The sequence below is a fragment of the Oncorhynchus tshawytscha genome, linkage group LG30, assembly GCF_018296145.1.
Source record: "Oncorhynchus tshawytscha isolate Ot180627B linkage group LG30, Otsh_v2.0, whole genome shotgun sequence".
Classification (NCBI taxonomy): Eukaryota; Metazoa; Chordata; class Actinopteri; order Salmoniformes; family Salmonidae; genus Oncorhynchus; species Oncorhynchus tshawytscha.
Genome location: NC_056458.1, coordinates 41,326,791 through 41,342,876, shown reverse-complemented (window position 1 = coordinate 41,342,876; position 16,086 = coordinate 41,326,791).

Below are 16,086 nucleotides of genomic sequence, written 5' to 3'. Positions count from 1 at the left end.
TAGAGTACAGTATCAACGTATGCATATGAGATGAATAATGTAGGGTAAGTAACATTATATAAGGTAGCATTGTTTAAAGTGGCTAGTGATATATTTACATCATTTCCCATCAATTCCCATGATTAAAGTGGCTGGGTAGAGTCAGTGTCATTGACAGTGTGTTGGCAGTAGCCACTCAATGTTAGTGGTGGCTGTTTAACAGTCTGATGGCCTTGAGATAGAAGCTGTTTTTCAGTCTCTCGGTCCCAGCTTTGATGCACCTGTACTGACCTCGCCTTCTGGATGACAGCGGGGTGAACAGGCAGTGGCTCGGGTGGTTGATGTCCTTGATGATCTTTATGGCCTTCCTGTAGCATCGGGTGGTGTAGGTGTCCTGGAGGGCAGGTAGTTTGCCCCCGGTGATGCCCAGCAGACCTCACTACCCTCTGGAGAGCCTTACGGTTGAGGGCGGTGCAGTTGCCATACCAGGCGGTGATACAGCCCGCCAGGACTGTGCATCTGTAGAAGTTTGTGAGTGCTTTTGGTGACAAGCCGAATTTCTTCAGCCTCCTGAGGTTGAAGAGGCGCTGCTGCGCCTTCCTCACGATGCTGTCTGTGTGAGTGGACCAATTCAGTTTGTCTGTGATGTGTATGCCGAGGAACTTAAAACTTGCTACCCTCTCCACTACTGTTCCATCGATGTGGATGGGGGTGTTCCCTCTGCTGTTTCCTGAAGTCCACAATCATCTCCTTAGTTTTGTTGACGTTGAGTGTGAGGTTATTTTCCTGACACCACACTCCGAGGGCCCTCACCTCTTCCCTGTAGGCCGTCTCGTCGTTGTTGGTAATCAAGCCTACCACTGTTGTTCGTCCACAAACTTGATGATTGAGTTAGGCGTGCATAATTTGAACAGGGAGTACAGGAGAGGGCTCCTGCCACCCTTGTGGGGCCCCAGTGTTGAGGATCAGCGGGGAGGAGATTTTGTTGCCTACCCTCACCACCTGGGGGCGGCCCGTCAGGAAGTCCAGTACCCAGTTGCACAAGGGTCGAGACCCAGGGTCTCGAGCTTGAACTTGGAGGGTACTATGGTGTTGAATGCCGAGCTGTAGTCGATGAACAGCATTCTCACATAGGTATTCCTCTTGTCCAGATGGGTTAGGGCAGTGTGCAGTGTGGTTGAGATTGCATCGTCTGTGGACCTATTTGGGCGGTAAGCAAATGGAGTGGGTCAAGGGTGTCAGGTAGGGTGGAGGTGATGTGGTCTTGACTAGTCTCTCAAAGCACTTCATGATGACGGATGAGTGCACGGGGCGGTAGTCGTTTAGCTCAGTTACCTTAGCTTTCTTGGGAACAGGAACAATGGTGGCCCTCTTGAAGCATGTGGGAACAGCAGACTGGTATAGGGATTGATTGAATATGTCCGTAAACACACCGGTGGTTAAGTGTTGCGCCAGTAACCAAAAGGTTGCTACATCGAATCCCCGAGCTGACAAGGTAAAAATCTGTCATTCTGCCCCTGAACAAGGCAGTTAACCCACTGTTCCTAGGCTGTCACTGTAAATAAGAATTTGTTCTTAACTGACTTGCCTAGTTAAAAAATTTTTTTTAAAAGAGCAAGTATTCTGAATATTTGTACACTCAGTGTATATGTGTTAGTGTTTACATCTGAATGCACTGAAAACATTTCCCAACAGGCTCAGTTTGTTTCTGGATATGACAGCCCCTGTAGTACTGCCACTGCCTTAGGGTAGTAGAGAGAAGAGCAGCAAATCAGGCCTGTTCCAAGAAGACATGATGTGATGTGTTCTGCATCTCCACGCAGCATGAGGCCTTCTCTAGTGTGTGGGAAAATAAACAGTGGGCAAGCGGTTTCACGAGGCCATTAATCTCACCCCTAATTGACGATAGAACGATGTGCAGCTTTCGTTGTTATGACAGGTGAAATCAGGCTCCTGGTGCTCCACATCACTGAGCCCTTCAGGGTGGTGTGGGTGTTCCGGGTACAGTACATGAATTTATCCCAGGAAGATTATTTTGGGGAATATTTGTTCACTGGGTGCTCTAATTGCTTCGGCTCCACTGCACAGTAGATACTCAGGGCTCTATTTGAACAAACCTAATGCAATGGTCAATCTAAGCACAGGCGGTAGTTCTATGTGTTATAAGGTGTGTCAGAAATAGTTTTGCTATTTTCACTATTACAATTACTGGTACTCTTGCTGGCATTGGCGGGAAATGGCTGGGTTTTGATGAATTAACTAGCTGTGGATTTGTCGAGACTTGGCCCCTCACTGGCCAATCAGAATGGGCTCCATAGCGAAATATGTGGTTGCTTAAAGTTGTGTATTTATGGTCTTCTATGTATTTCGTTGGAATCAACTCCAATTCCAATGTTAGTCCGTTATAGTTTGTTGAAGGGTTACAGAAGTGAAAAGATGTAATGTAGACCTATCTTTGATAAATACATTAACTTGAACCCATTTGCTTTCAACATTGTTCTACGTAATTGCATGGCTTCAATAGCATTCACACTGATATAGGGGCTATGCCTACTGTAAATTGCAATATGGCTGAGCAAGGGCATGCCAAACATGGTCAATAAGCAAGATTAAAATCATTATTGATAAGGCCTAAAATAATGTGGGCCTGCTCACTGTTTTACTCCTTTCAAACATTATATTTTAATTAAGATTTGGTGATTAAGATTTATTTCCAAGCAGTTTCAAAAGAGAAAACGTTTATTGACAGTCATGAGAACTACGCGATTGCATTTGGCAGGACAAAAAAAAGCTGTTATTGAGAGGAAGGGAAACTATGTTTGTTTTTTAACCAAATAAAATGAAATGGGCAAAACATCAGAACTACTGCAGAAACCAGCTTTTTGTTGGTCTTAAATATCCCTATCAGCGCTACCTGAAATTATCACTTTGGATCATGTTAAGGACATGCCTAAAATATTTCCAACCCCATGCTGCTAAATTGCCGAACCTGGCGTTAGGGCTGGAAAATGCCAGTTCACCAGTTTTTACATCACGAAATTGCAAACTAACATGAGTTTGACATTAGCGCCTCCTTAACACAAGACGAAAAAAGAGCCCTTAGAGAACCATTATGTGTCAGCAATAACACTTCTCCAGGTTTGTTTACTGTGATGACGATTGGCTTGTATTTATGTTTTTTTTATCGGATAAGAATTGTTTTATTGCAACAAAAGAAATATCTATTTTGGCATTTTGATTCTGTAGTAGTTGTGGGGGGGAACTCTGATGCTCTGTTTATGACTCATGCAGTCCTAAATGTGTGTAAAACTTCTACTGTAAACCTGCAGTCCTAAATGTGTACAAAACTTCTACTGTAAACCTGCAGTCCTAAATGTGTACAAAACTTCTACTGTAAACCTGCAGTCCTAAATGTGTACAAAACTTCTACTGTAAACCTGTAGTCCTAAATGTGTACAAAACTTCTACTGTAAACTTGCTTTGACACAGGTGTTGTATTGTCTTTATATTTTGAAAGGGTATTTTCTCACAGGCAGAAGTCTTTTTTTTGTGACTGAATTCAAGCTAATTTAATCCTGTCTGAGCCAAAATCCCTTCAAAACCAGGGTAGTTTTTAAAAAAAAGTCCTCATCAGAGATTATTCTGTCTAGGGAACACGGTGGCAATCTAAGGGGATACAAGTTATATTGAAAGCAGGCCCGCTGAGTTGAAACTGATTGAATGAACATTGTTTCCACGTCATTTCAACCAAAAAAATATCTGTGATGATGTTGAATCAACGTGGAAACCTGATTGGATTTGAAAAAAGTCATCAACATAAGGGAATTTAGTCTTTTTTTCACCCAACTTTTAACCTAAATCCAATGGCATTGTGAATGTTTTTGTTGATTTCACTTTGAATTCTTGTTAACTAAACCAAATGTAAATCAAAACTAGATGTTGAACTGATGACTGTGCCCAGTGGGGGTGCTTCTACATAGGTGTGGTCTCAAGTTAATTAAGCAATTAACATCCCATCATGCTTAGGGTCATGTATAAAAATACACAGTTGCCCATTATTTTGGCTACCATGGCTAGAAGAAGAGGTATCTGTGACTGTGAAAGAGGGGTCTCAAAGGAGCATAGGGCATTTAAAGTGTGTGTGTGTGTGTGTGTGTGTGTCCGGGGTGGGCCTGGTTGCTATTAAGGCCCTATTAAGGCACTATGTCTGTGTTTTCTTGATTTTGGCAGTAACCTGTAGTACGGCGTCATCATCAGATACTATGTTTAGCATTCATCTTAATTTGGCAAATTCATTTCCCAGAATTAGTGAAAAGATAATATTCCCACTGGGGGAGGGTGTGGTGTATTTTGTAAGGATTTCCACAATTTGACAGATATGATAGACAGATACCATTTTAAAAGTCTAACCAAATCTACGGGAGCATTAGAATATACAGTTTGAATGTGAATGACCTCTACCACATCCATCCTCTACCACATCCATCCTCTACCACATCCATCCTCTACCACATCCATCCTCTACCACATCCATCCTCTACCACATCCATCCTCTACCACATCCATCCTCTACCACATCCATCCATCCACATTTGCAGGTCTACCATCGTAAAAACAACCTGGTCAAGAAGACGGACTGTCTGAACTTTCTTCTCACATCAGGCTGATTTCACAAGGCTGTCATAAAATAGCACATTGTTCTTGGTAGAGGAGCATATCATCCCAGATGTGACCCACCATTCCATACGTGTCCTCCTCTAGCCTCCATTCTGGTTCATAGGGGCCATACATGTAGTGAACCAGAAGGGACTGAAGCTGCCTGGTGGGAATGCATCCTGGGATGTGAGACACATCATGTGGTGGTTCCTTTATCTGAACAGGACAAAACCATTTAAAAAATGACCTAGCCAGCCAACCAACCACTCTCTGTGCATCAGATAAGATGATTACCACCACCAGAAGGTGCTCATTGCTAATGCAGTCACTCTCAGCTATTGCTGCTAGATTCTACTACTGCAGCAGGGAGAGAGATGAGAGAGAGGCAGGCTCAGGGGACTGACGGACTGACTGAATGGGTCTAAGCCATTGTTGATGTGTACTACCTCATTGGGTGATTATGTAACCTCCAGGTTACTGTGTGTCTATTTAGACCGTATGTGTGAAGGGGCAATTATGACCATGTCTATGATACAGTATATTTGATTTTTACCTTCATTTAACTAGTCAAGTCAGTTAAGAACAAATTATTCTGTACAATGACAGCCTAGGAACAGTGGGTTAACTGCCTTGTACAGGGGTAGATTTTTACCTTGTCAGCCTTTAGTGGGAGTCTTTCACGGTCAATTAAAAATGAGTAAATTGGCCAGCGCTCTGGCAAACATTACTGCATGTGAATGGCCTATATTCTGGACACCAGATGGAAAAAGTCTGCAACCTAGCGGGACATTTTCAGCTCATTACTATTCCATAGGTCAGGGGTCGGCAACAGGTGGCCTTGGGGCCAAAAACTGGTCCACGAGTGATTCTTTTTTTTGTTCCCCCCACAGTTTTTTAGAAAAACAATATAGATAAAAATGTAGATGTTAGTTTTTGGTCAAAAAAAGACAAAAATCACCATGAATTCAGCAAAAAAATGTAACATTTGGAAATCTGTTCCCACATATTCCCACCAATAGAAATATATACATATGTGATCATGTCTCAATGTCACCAAGGCTTCATTGACCACAATGTGTACAAATGCTTATAATTATGTTCCAAACCCCCCCCCGACCATCTGCTCCAACAAAAATCGACCAGCAGCTGAATCTAGTTGCTTACCTCCCCTGCCATAGACCATATTTATTTTAAAGGCCCAGTGCAGTCAAAACCCTTTTTTCTGTGTTTTATTTATATCTTCACACTATGAGGTTGAAATAATACTGTGAAATTGTGAAAATTATGATAATGTCCTTTTAGTGTTTAGTTTAGTTTATTAGGATCGCTATTAGCTACTGCATATTTAACAGCTACTCTTCCTGGGGTCCACATAAAATGTACAAATACATGACAAAGTACAGAACAGTTATAACTCAAGAACAACATAAGATATTACATTTAATAAAAATAAGAGTTATATATTGGAAAGACAAAGAGACAAAAAAGTATTGTATTTACACGCTATTCATATATTCATATTCATATATATATTAATGAATTCAGTCATTCGTTTGTAAGTGTCAATGTCGGCTTGATGCACAGTCCATTGATTAAGTCAGAGAAAAACAATAGCATGCTCAGTCAAAATCGAACTAAAGTAATAAAACAAATGCTAATGTCATTTCATTATTCCACCGTTGTGTTTTAAGGAAGATTGATCTGAAATCTCGATCGGAGCCACAAAGATAACCACAGCATCTCATCAATCATATCTTCCAATATTCCCATTTTCACATTCCATTTTGGATTTTCTTTGGGAGTCCTAGGCCCACCTTGCAGGTGCAACCTAAGACCTGGTCTCCTGTCCCCAAGGCATGCCGTGGGCAAGATTTATTAGCAGTGGAGGGTACAGCGATGATGAATGAGCTAAATTTACTCTGCCACACACAGAAGGAAGTCCCAGAGCAATGCACTGAAAATGACATCCTGAAAATATGGTTAAAAATACTGTAGGTCTGTTTTGGACACAAGGCATTATGCAGCGTTGCCTAAGCTTAGTGATGAGCTTTGAGGGCACTATGGTGTTGAACGCTGAGCTGTAGTCAATGAATAGCATTCTCACATAGGTGTTCCTTTTGTCTAGGCGGGAAAGGGCAGTGTGGAGTGCAATAGAGATAGCATCATCTGTGGATCTGTTGTGGCGGTATGCAAATTGGAGTGGGTCTAAGGTTTCTGGGATAATGGTGGTGATGTGTACCATGACCAGCCTTTCAAAGACTTCATTGCTACAGATGTGAGTGCTACGGGTCGGTAGTCATTTAGGCAGGTTACCTTAGTGTTCTTGGACACAGGACAATGGTGGTCTGCTTGAATCATGTTGGTATTACAGACAGGTTAAAATGTCAGTGAAGACACTTGCCAGTTGATCAACTCCTCTGTTCGCAGCAACCAGTGATCCGGGTCAACAGCATCAATGTAACAGTACAGACTTTACGCCCGTCCCCTCGCCCTGACCTGGGCGCGAACCAGGGACGCTCTGCACACACATCACCCTCGAAGCATCGTTACCCATCGCTCCTTGCAGAGCAAGGGGAACCACTACTTCAAGGTTTCAGAGTGAGTGACGTCACCGATTGAAACCCTACCAGCGCGCACCACCGCTAACTAGCTAGCCATTTCACATCGGCTACACTTGGCATTCACGTCCTGGTAATCTGTCTGGCCCTGCGGCCTTGTGAATGTTGAGCTGTTTCAAGGTCTTACTCAAATTTCCTATGGACAGCGTGATCACACAGTCGTACGGAACAACTGATGGTCTCATGCATGCTTCAGTGTTGCTTCCCTTTGTAGTCTGTAATAGTTTGCAAGCCCTGCCACATCCAACGAGTGTCAGAGCCCGTGTAGTACGAATCTTAGTTCTGTATTGACGCCTTGCTGGTTTGATGTTTCGTCGGAGGACGTAGCGGGATTTCATATAAGCTTCCGGGTTAGAGTCCCGCTCCTTGAAAGCAGCAGCTCTACCTTTTAGCTCAGTGCGGATGTTGCCTGTAATCCATGGCTTCTGGTTGGGGTATGTACGTACAGTGACTGTGGGGACTAAGTCATCAGTGTACTTATTGAGGAGGCCAGTGACTGATGTGGTGTACTTCTCAATGCCATCGGAAGAGTCCCGGGATATATTCCAGTCTGTGATAGCAAAACAGTCCTGTAGTTTAACATCTGCATCATCTGACCACTTCTTTATTGACTGAGTCACTGGTGCTTCCTGCTTTAGTTTTTGCTTGTAAGCAGGAATCAAGTAGATAGAATTATGGTCAGATTTGCCAAATGGAGGGCGAGGGAGAGCTTTGTACGCGTCTCTGTGTGTGGAGTAAAGGTGGTCCAAAGTATTTTTTCTTCTGGTTGCACATTTAACATGCTGGTAGACATTTTGTAAAACGGATTTAAGTTTCCCTTCATTTAAGTCCCCGGCCACTAGGAGTGTCACCTCTGGATGTGTGTTTTCCTGTTTGCTTATGGCCGCATACAGCTCTTTTAGTCCGGTCTTAGCGGCAGAATCGGTTTGTGGTAGTAAATAGATAACTACGAAGCATATAGATGAAAACTAAATAGTGTGTTCTACAGCTTATAATGAGATACTCAAACTTCCTTACTATTAGATGTTGTGCACCAGCTGTAGTTTACAATTATAAACTGGGTGGTTCGAGCCCTGAATGCTGATTGGTTGAAAGCCGTGGTATATCAGACCGTATACCATGGGTATGGCAAAACATGTATTTTTATTGTTCTAATTAAGTTGGTAACCAGTTTATTATAGCAATAAGGCACCTCTGGTGTTTGTTATATATATGACCGATATACCATGGCTAAGGGCTGTATCCAGGCACTCTGTGTTGCGTCGTGCTAAGGACAGCCCTTAGCCTTGGTATATTGGCCATTTACCACACCACCTCGGGCCTTATTGCTTAAAGAGAGGAATACCTTTGTAAGAATGCTGTTCATCGATTACGTTTCAGCATTTAAAACCATAGTACCCTTGTCATTAAGCTCAAGGCCCTGGGTCTCGACCCCGCCCTGTGCAACTGGGTCCTAGACTTCCTGACGGGCCGCCCCCAGGTGGTGAGGGTAGGAAACAACATCTCCACCCCGCTGATCCTCAACACTAGGGCCCCACAAGGGTGGGTTCTCAGCCCTCTCCTGTACTCCCTATTCACCCATGACTGCGTGGCCATGCAGGCCTCCAACTCAATCATCAAGTTTGCAGACGACACTACAGTGGTGGGCTTGATAACCCACAACGACGAGACGGCCTACAGGGAGGAGGTGAGGGCCCTCGGAGTGTGGTGTCAGGAAAATAACCTCACACTCAATGTCAACAAAACAAAGGAGATGATCGTGGACTTCAGGAAACAGCAGAGGGAGCATCCCCCCATCCACATTGACGGGACAGTAGTGGAGAAGGTGGAAAGTTAAGTTCCTCGGCGTACACATCACGGACAAACTGAAATGGTCCACTCACACAGACAGTGTGGTGAAGAAGGTGCAGCAGCTCCTCTTCAACCTCAGGAGGCTGAAGAAATTTGGCTTGTCACCGAAAAAACTTTTACAGATGCACAATTGAGAGCATCATGTCGAGCTTTATCACCACCTGGTACGGCAACTGCTCCGCCCACAACCGTAAGGCTCTCCAGAGGTTAGTGAGGTCTGCAAAACGCATCACAGGAAGGCCAAAAGAGCATCAAGACAACAACCACCCGAGCCACTGCCTGTTCACACCGTTATCATCCAGAAGGCGAGGTCAGTACAGGTAAATCAAAGCTGGGACCGAGAGACTGAAAAACAGATTCTATTTAAAGGCCATCAGACTGTTAAACAGCCATCACTAACATTGAGTGGCTGCTGCCAACATACTGAATCAAATCTCCAGCCACTTTAATAATTCAAAATTGGATGTAATAAATGTATCACTAGTCACTTTAAACAATGACACTTTATATAATGTTTTCAAGTCCTACATTACTCATCTCATATGTATATACTGTACTCTATACCATCTACTGCATCTTGCCTATGCCGTTCTGCTATCATTCATCCATATATTTATATGTACATATTCTTATTCATGCCTTTACACTTGTGTGTATAAGGTAGTTGTTGTGTAATTGTTAGATTACTTGTTAGATATTAGTGCGTGGTCGGAACTAGAAGCACAAGCATTTTACTGCACACGCATTAACATCTGCTAACCATGTGTATGTGACCAATAATATTTGATGTGATTTAAATATACACAGACCGCCACCCTTTGTCTTACTGGAGGTTGCTGTTCTATCTTGCCGATGCAGCGTAAAACCCGCCAGCTGTATGTTATTCATGTCGTCGTTCAACCACAACTCGGTGAAACATAAGATATTACAGTTTTTAATGTCCCGTTGGTAGGATAGTCATGATCATAATTATTCTATTTTGTTATCCTATGATTGTACTTTGGCTAATAATACTGATGGTAGAGGCAGATTACCCACTCGCCATCAGAGGACTGATGGTAGAGGCAGATTACCCACTCGCCATTGGAGGACTGATGGTAGAGGCAGATTACCCACTCGCCGTCGGAGGACTGATGGTAGAGGCAGATTACCCACTCGCCGTCGGAGGACTGATGGTAGAGGCAGATTACCCACTCGCCGTCGGAGGACTGATGGTAGAGGCAGGTCCACTCGCCGTCGGATCCTTACTAGTCACCCTGACCTACGTCCCCGATATCTCCCATCTCTTTCTCCTGCGAATCACAGGTATTTGTTGGATGTCTGAAGTAAATCCCTTGCATCCGACTCGTTAAAGAAAAAATCTTCTTCCAGTACGAGGGGGTGGTAATCGTTGTGTTCTGATATCCAGAATCTCTTTGCGGTCATAGGAGATGGTGGCAGAAACATTACGTACAAAACAATAATGCAAAAAAACACACAATAGCACAATTGGTTAGGAGACCGTAAAAAGGCAGCCATCTCCTCCGGCGTCATCTTGATATCCAGATCGCAGTGACTCCACCGAACACATACTGCCCTCTACTAATCAGTAACAGTCTGCCCAAGTGTCTGCACACATGTCCATTGATGACCAAATACAGTACCAGCCAGAAGTTTGGACACACCTGCTCATTCAAGGGTTTTTCTTTATTTTTACTATTTTCTACATTGTAGAATTATAGTGAAGACATCAAGACTTTGAAATAACACATACGGAATCATGTAGTAACCAAAAAAGTGTTAAACAAATCAAAATATATTTTATATTTGAGATTCTTCAAAGTAGCCACCCTTTACCTTGATGACAGCTTTGCACACTCTTGGCATTCTCTCAACCAGCTTCATGAGAAATGCTTTTCCAACGGAGGAGGAGTTCCTATATATGCTTCACGCTGCGATCCAACTCATCCCAAACAAACTCAATTGGGTTGAGGTCGGTTTACGCTCTTAGCAAATTTTGTTCTATCTGGAACTTTAAAAACCCTTTTTGGTTCCAGGTAGAACCCTTTTGGGTTGTATGTAGAACCCTTTCTGCGGAGGGTTCTCCTATGGGGACAGCTGAAGCAACCTTTTCAAATATTTTGTCATCATAATACCCATAAAACCTAGCGGTCAAACACGGTGAAAAAACTGTTGGAAGCATTTCTGTGTTTGACCGCTAGGTTTTATGGGTATTATGACTCTGTGGTACTGTGGTACTCCAAATTTCCTGTAAGCAAGAGGGGAGGCCAGTGACACCATCAGACCAACTCCTTGAATGGCCTACTTCAACAGGAAAGTAACAAAATAGCTGGAGTCAGTCTTTAAGTATTTAAACATCAAATACATATCTGATTTGAATCTCATTAATTTGCATTTCTCTTTTCCCCTCCCCAATGCAGATTATCTCCTTAATCGTCCAATCTCATGCAGGGACAGCTACAGTAAATTAGCATAAGAAAAGCATTATGGTGCAATGCATCTGACTGCTGATGATTAAATGTGTCAATGTTGTAATTGTTTCAGTGCCTGTATCAAATAAATGAATAACTAAGCAGAATAAGCAGCAGAAGTAGATGGTTTGTGATAAACACACATTGTTCTGACATGAACAATAAATAACGCTATAGGTCTTTGGATGACTTCGTCAGTGATTATTGGAATGTTGTCTGAACTGAATATGATCCATTTTGCCTCAAATGTGCTCAAAAACATAACAGCAATTTGCTACCATATAGGGTGGCTAGCTGTTGCCCTTAATGTTTTGTGGCCTCCTAGGGTAGGTCATTACACAGAGGAGAGATTGCAATGTGCATTTAAGTGTGTAAGGTAGAACAGTGCTGCATTCTGATTCATACAGTACGCTATGTCCAGCATGCATGCCTATAGCCTCATTCGTAAAGCATAAACAACAACCAGAAAAAAAACATAGCTTGCTTGCTGAAGAGACTTCCAACAGCTAATCACCCTTTTCCAATTAGAGTTCAAATGATGCATGTATGAGTTAGTTTCTTTACAGTTCTGCTGTGGAGATAAAACCTAGGTGAGTGATTCAGCACCAACAGCACAGCAGCATAGCAATTATTTTAGGCTACGTGGTGTGTTCTTCCCCCTGTTCCCCCTACCCCCTCACATGCTGTGAAGGGAGTAGCATCATGAATCATGAAGAAATGTGCGAGCCTCCATATTTTGATGACCTGTGGCTCCCCACATACATCACAGTCTGCCAGGTGGGTTCACCAGATATGTAGTCTAGGGTTTCTGTACATTATTGTTTCTGTGGGGCACTTTCCCCCTACGTCCTTAGGGAGTCGCTCTAAAATAGAATAGATTGGTAGGGGGCTACTGACATGAAGTAGGGACAAATCCATAACATATGATGTAGGATCTTAATTTGATCACCCTGTTTCAGGATAACTTTTTATTTGAGGTTTTGTTTGAGGTTTAAAAATGTTTCTGAAGTTTGTTATTTCCATTTAGAAACTTTAGACTTGATTTGCCCTTATGAAAAAATGTAGCAACCCCTACAAATATTCTCATTAGTTATAATCCACATAATAATTCACATTTACTGTTGCTGCTGGATTATTTTCCTGCTGTAGTAAACAGACTCAAATTAAGGTCCTACATCTGTACAGTATGGTGTTCTGATCTATGAAGACTGGAGGGAGAAGCAGAGAAATGTTGTTCATCAAAACAACTGGAGACCAAGCATACTGGCACAATGTCCAGACTACTTGCAAACAGAAAATCAATTATAAGATGACTGTTCAATCAGGTATCCATTGTGCCTAATACTACCTAACAACCACAGCTAGGTGCCCTTGAAAAGATAACATACAACCTAACATCTCAGGAATAAAAGAGTATAACACACACTGTATACAGTGCCTTGAGAAAGTATTCGGCCCCCTTGAACTTTGCGACCTTTTGCCACATTTCAGGCTTCAAACATAAAGATATAAAACTGTATTTTTTTTGTGAAGAATCAACAACAAGTGGGACACAATCATGAAGTGGAACGACATTTATTGGATATTTCAAACTTTTTTAACAAATCAAAAACTGAAAAATTGGGCGTGCAAAATTATTCAGCCCCATTACTTTCAGTGCAGCAAACTCTCTCCAGAAGTTCAGTGAGGATCTCTGAATGATCCAATGTTGACCAAAATGACTAATGATGATAAATACAATCCACCTGTGTGTAATCAAGTCTCCGTATAAATGCACCTGCACTGTGATAGTCTCAGAGGTCCGTTAAAAGCGCAGAGAGCATCATGAAGAACAAGGAACACACCAGGCAGGTCCGAGATACTGTTGTGAAGAAGTTTAAAGCCGGATTTGGATACAAAAAGATTTCCCAAGCTTTAAACATCCCAAGGAGCACTGTGCAAGCGATAATATTGAAATGGAAGGAGTATCAGACCACTGTAAATCTACCAAGACCTGGCCGTCCCTCTAAACTTTCAGCTCATACAAGGAGAAGACTGATCAGAGATGCAGCCAAGAGGCCCATGATCACTCTGGATGAACTGCAGAGATCTACAGCTGAGGTGGGAGACTCTGTCCATAGGACAACAATCAGTCGTATATTGCACAAATCTGGGCTTTATGGAAGAGTGGCAAGAAGAAAGCCATTTCTTAAAGATATCCATAAAAAGTGTTGTTTAAAGTTTGCCACAAGCCACCTGGGAGACACACCAAACATGTGGAAGAAGGTGCTCTGGTCAGATGAAACCAAAATTGAACTTTTTGGCAACAATGCAAAACGTTATGTTTGGCGTAAAAGCAACACAGCTCATCACCCTGAACACACCATCCCCACTGTCAAACATGGTGGTGGCAGCATCATGGTTTGGGCCTGATTTTCTTCAGCAGGGACAGAGAAGATGGTTAAAATTGATGGGAAGATGGATGGAGCCAAATACAGAACCATTCTGGAAGAAAACCTGATGAAGTCTGCAAACGACCTGAGACTGGGACAGAGATTTGTCTTCCAACAAGACAATGATCCAAAACATAAAGCAAAATCTACAATGGAATGGTTCAAAAATAAACATATCCAGGTGTTAGAATGGCCAAGTCAAAGTCCAGACCTGAATCCAATCGAGAATCTGTGGAAAGAACTGAAAACTGCTGTTCACAAATGCTCTCCATCCAACCTCACTGAGCTTGAGCTGTTTTGCAAGGAGGAATGGGAAAAAATTTCAGTCTCTCGATGTGCAAAACTGATAGAGACATACCCCAAGCGACTTACAGCAAAAGGTGGCGCTACAAAGTATTAACTTAAGGGGGCTGAACAATTTTGCACGCCCAATTTTTCAGTTTTTGATTTGTTAAAAAGGTTTGAAATATCCAATAAATGTTGTTCCACTTCATGATTGTGTCCCACTTGTTGTTGATTCTTCACAAAAAATACAGTTTTATATCTTTATGTTTGAAGCCTGAAATGTGGCAAAAGGTCGCAAAGTTCAAGGGGGCCGAATACTTTCGCAAGGCACTGTACATGAGTAAGTTTAGAGGGAGGAGTATTCCATTTGTAAGGCAATACATACATAAACCAATGTACACTATATACCACATACTCAGGTTACTTGTATGGAAGTGCTGTCCTTCAGTTAGAGCAAAAACACCCTACTCTGTGGGTGCAATACATGGGGGTGGTATACTTTATGACAATGTCACTGGTCGTGATTGAGTTTAATAATTTATCTTCATGCAAGTGGTCAGCATGGACTTCCGATTTGTGTGTGGCTTTGGAATATCCTCCAGCAAGAGCTGGCTAGATAGTGTCACATTCTATAGCCCGATCTCTGCTCTCATGTAATTAGAGGGGACGCTTTTGTAAACATTTCGGGGAACTATGACAGACTGCTGCGAAGTTGCCAGCAGGCGCCGCTTTCACAAATAAATATAAGAGTAGAAATACATCTGAGCAAAAAGTTAAAAGAACCAAATGAATGAAAGAACAATAACAATTAACTCAATGAGCGTCTACAAACACACAGCCCTCGAAGAAGTAAGAAAGTAAGTACACACAGTCCAAAGTGGCCTCATTTAGCATTTAGTATTTATTAGGATCCCCATTAGCTGCTGCCAAGACAGCAGGTACTCTTCCTGGGGTCCAAACAGGGTTAAAACAGTAACATCACATCAAAACACAACAACAGGCTACATCATCAATAACACAATACATCATACAAGACATTATTACATTATTAATTTAATATTACAAAAGTACAATATAAAATCCACAATACCACAACATTACAGTGTGTGCGTGTGTGTAGAGTGAGTGTGTTAGTGTGTGTGCATGTGTATTTGTGTGTGTACGTGTCTCTCTTCACAGTCTGCGATGTACCACAAGGTGTTGTTTTATCTGTTTTATAAATCTGATTGTACGGCTCACCTGAGTTACTTGATGTGGAAAAGAGCTCCATTTAGTCATTTAGTCATGGCTCTATGCAGTACTGTGCGTTTCCCAGAGTCTGTTAAGGACTTGGAGACTGTGAAAAGACCCCTGGTGGGGTGTGTATGGGTGTCTGAGCTGGGTGCTAGTCTTTTGAACAGACAGCTCGGTGCTTTTGACCTTGTCAATACCTATCACAAAGACAAATAGTGATGCAGTCAATCTCTCCTCTACTTTGAGCCAGGAGAGATTTACATGCATTATGGATCTCTGTGTACATTTAACTTCTTATGGCTGGGGGGCAGTATTGAGTAGCTTGGATGAAAAGTTGCCCAAAGTAAATGGCCTGCTCCTCGGTCTCAGTTCCTAATATATGCATATTATTATTAGTATTGGATAGAAAACACTCTAAAGTTTCTAAACCTGTTTCTAAAACTGTTTGAAGGATGTCTGTGAGTATAACAGAACTCATATGGCAGTCAAGATCCTGAGGAGAAATCAAAACAGGAAGTGAGAAATCTTAGCTTTGTATGTATTCACCACAGTCCCCAATGA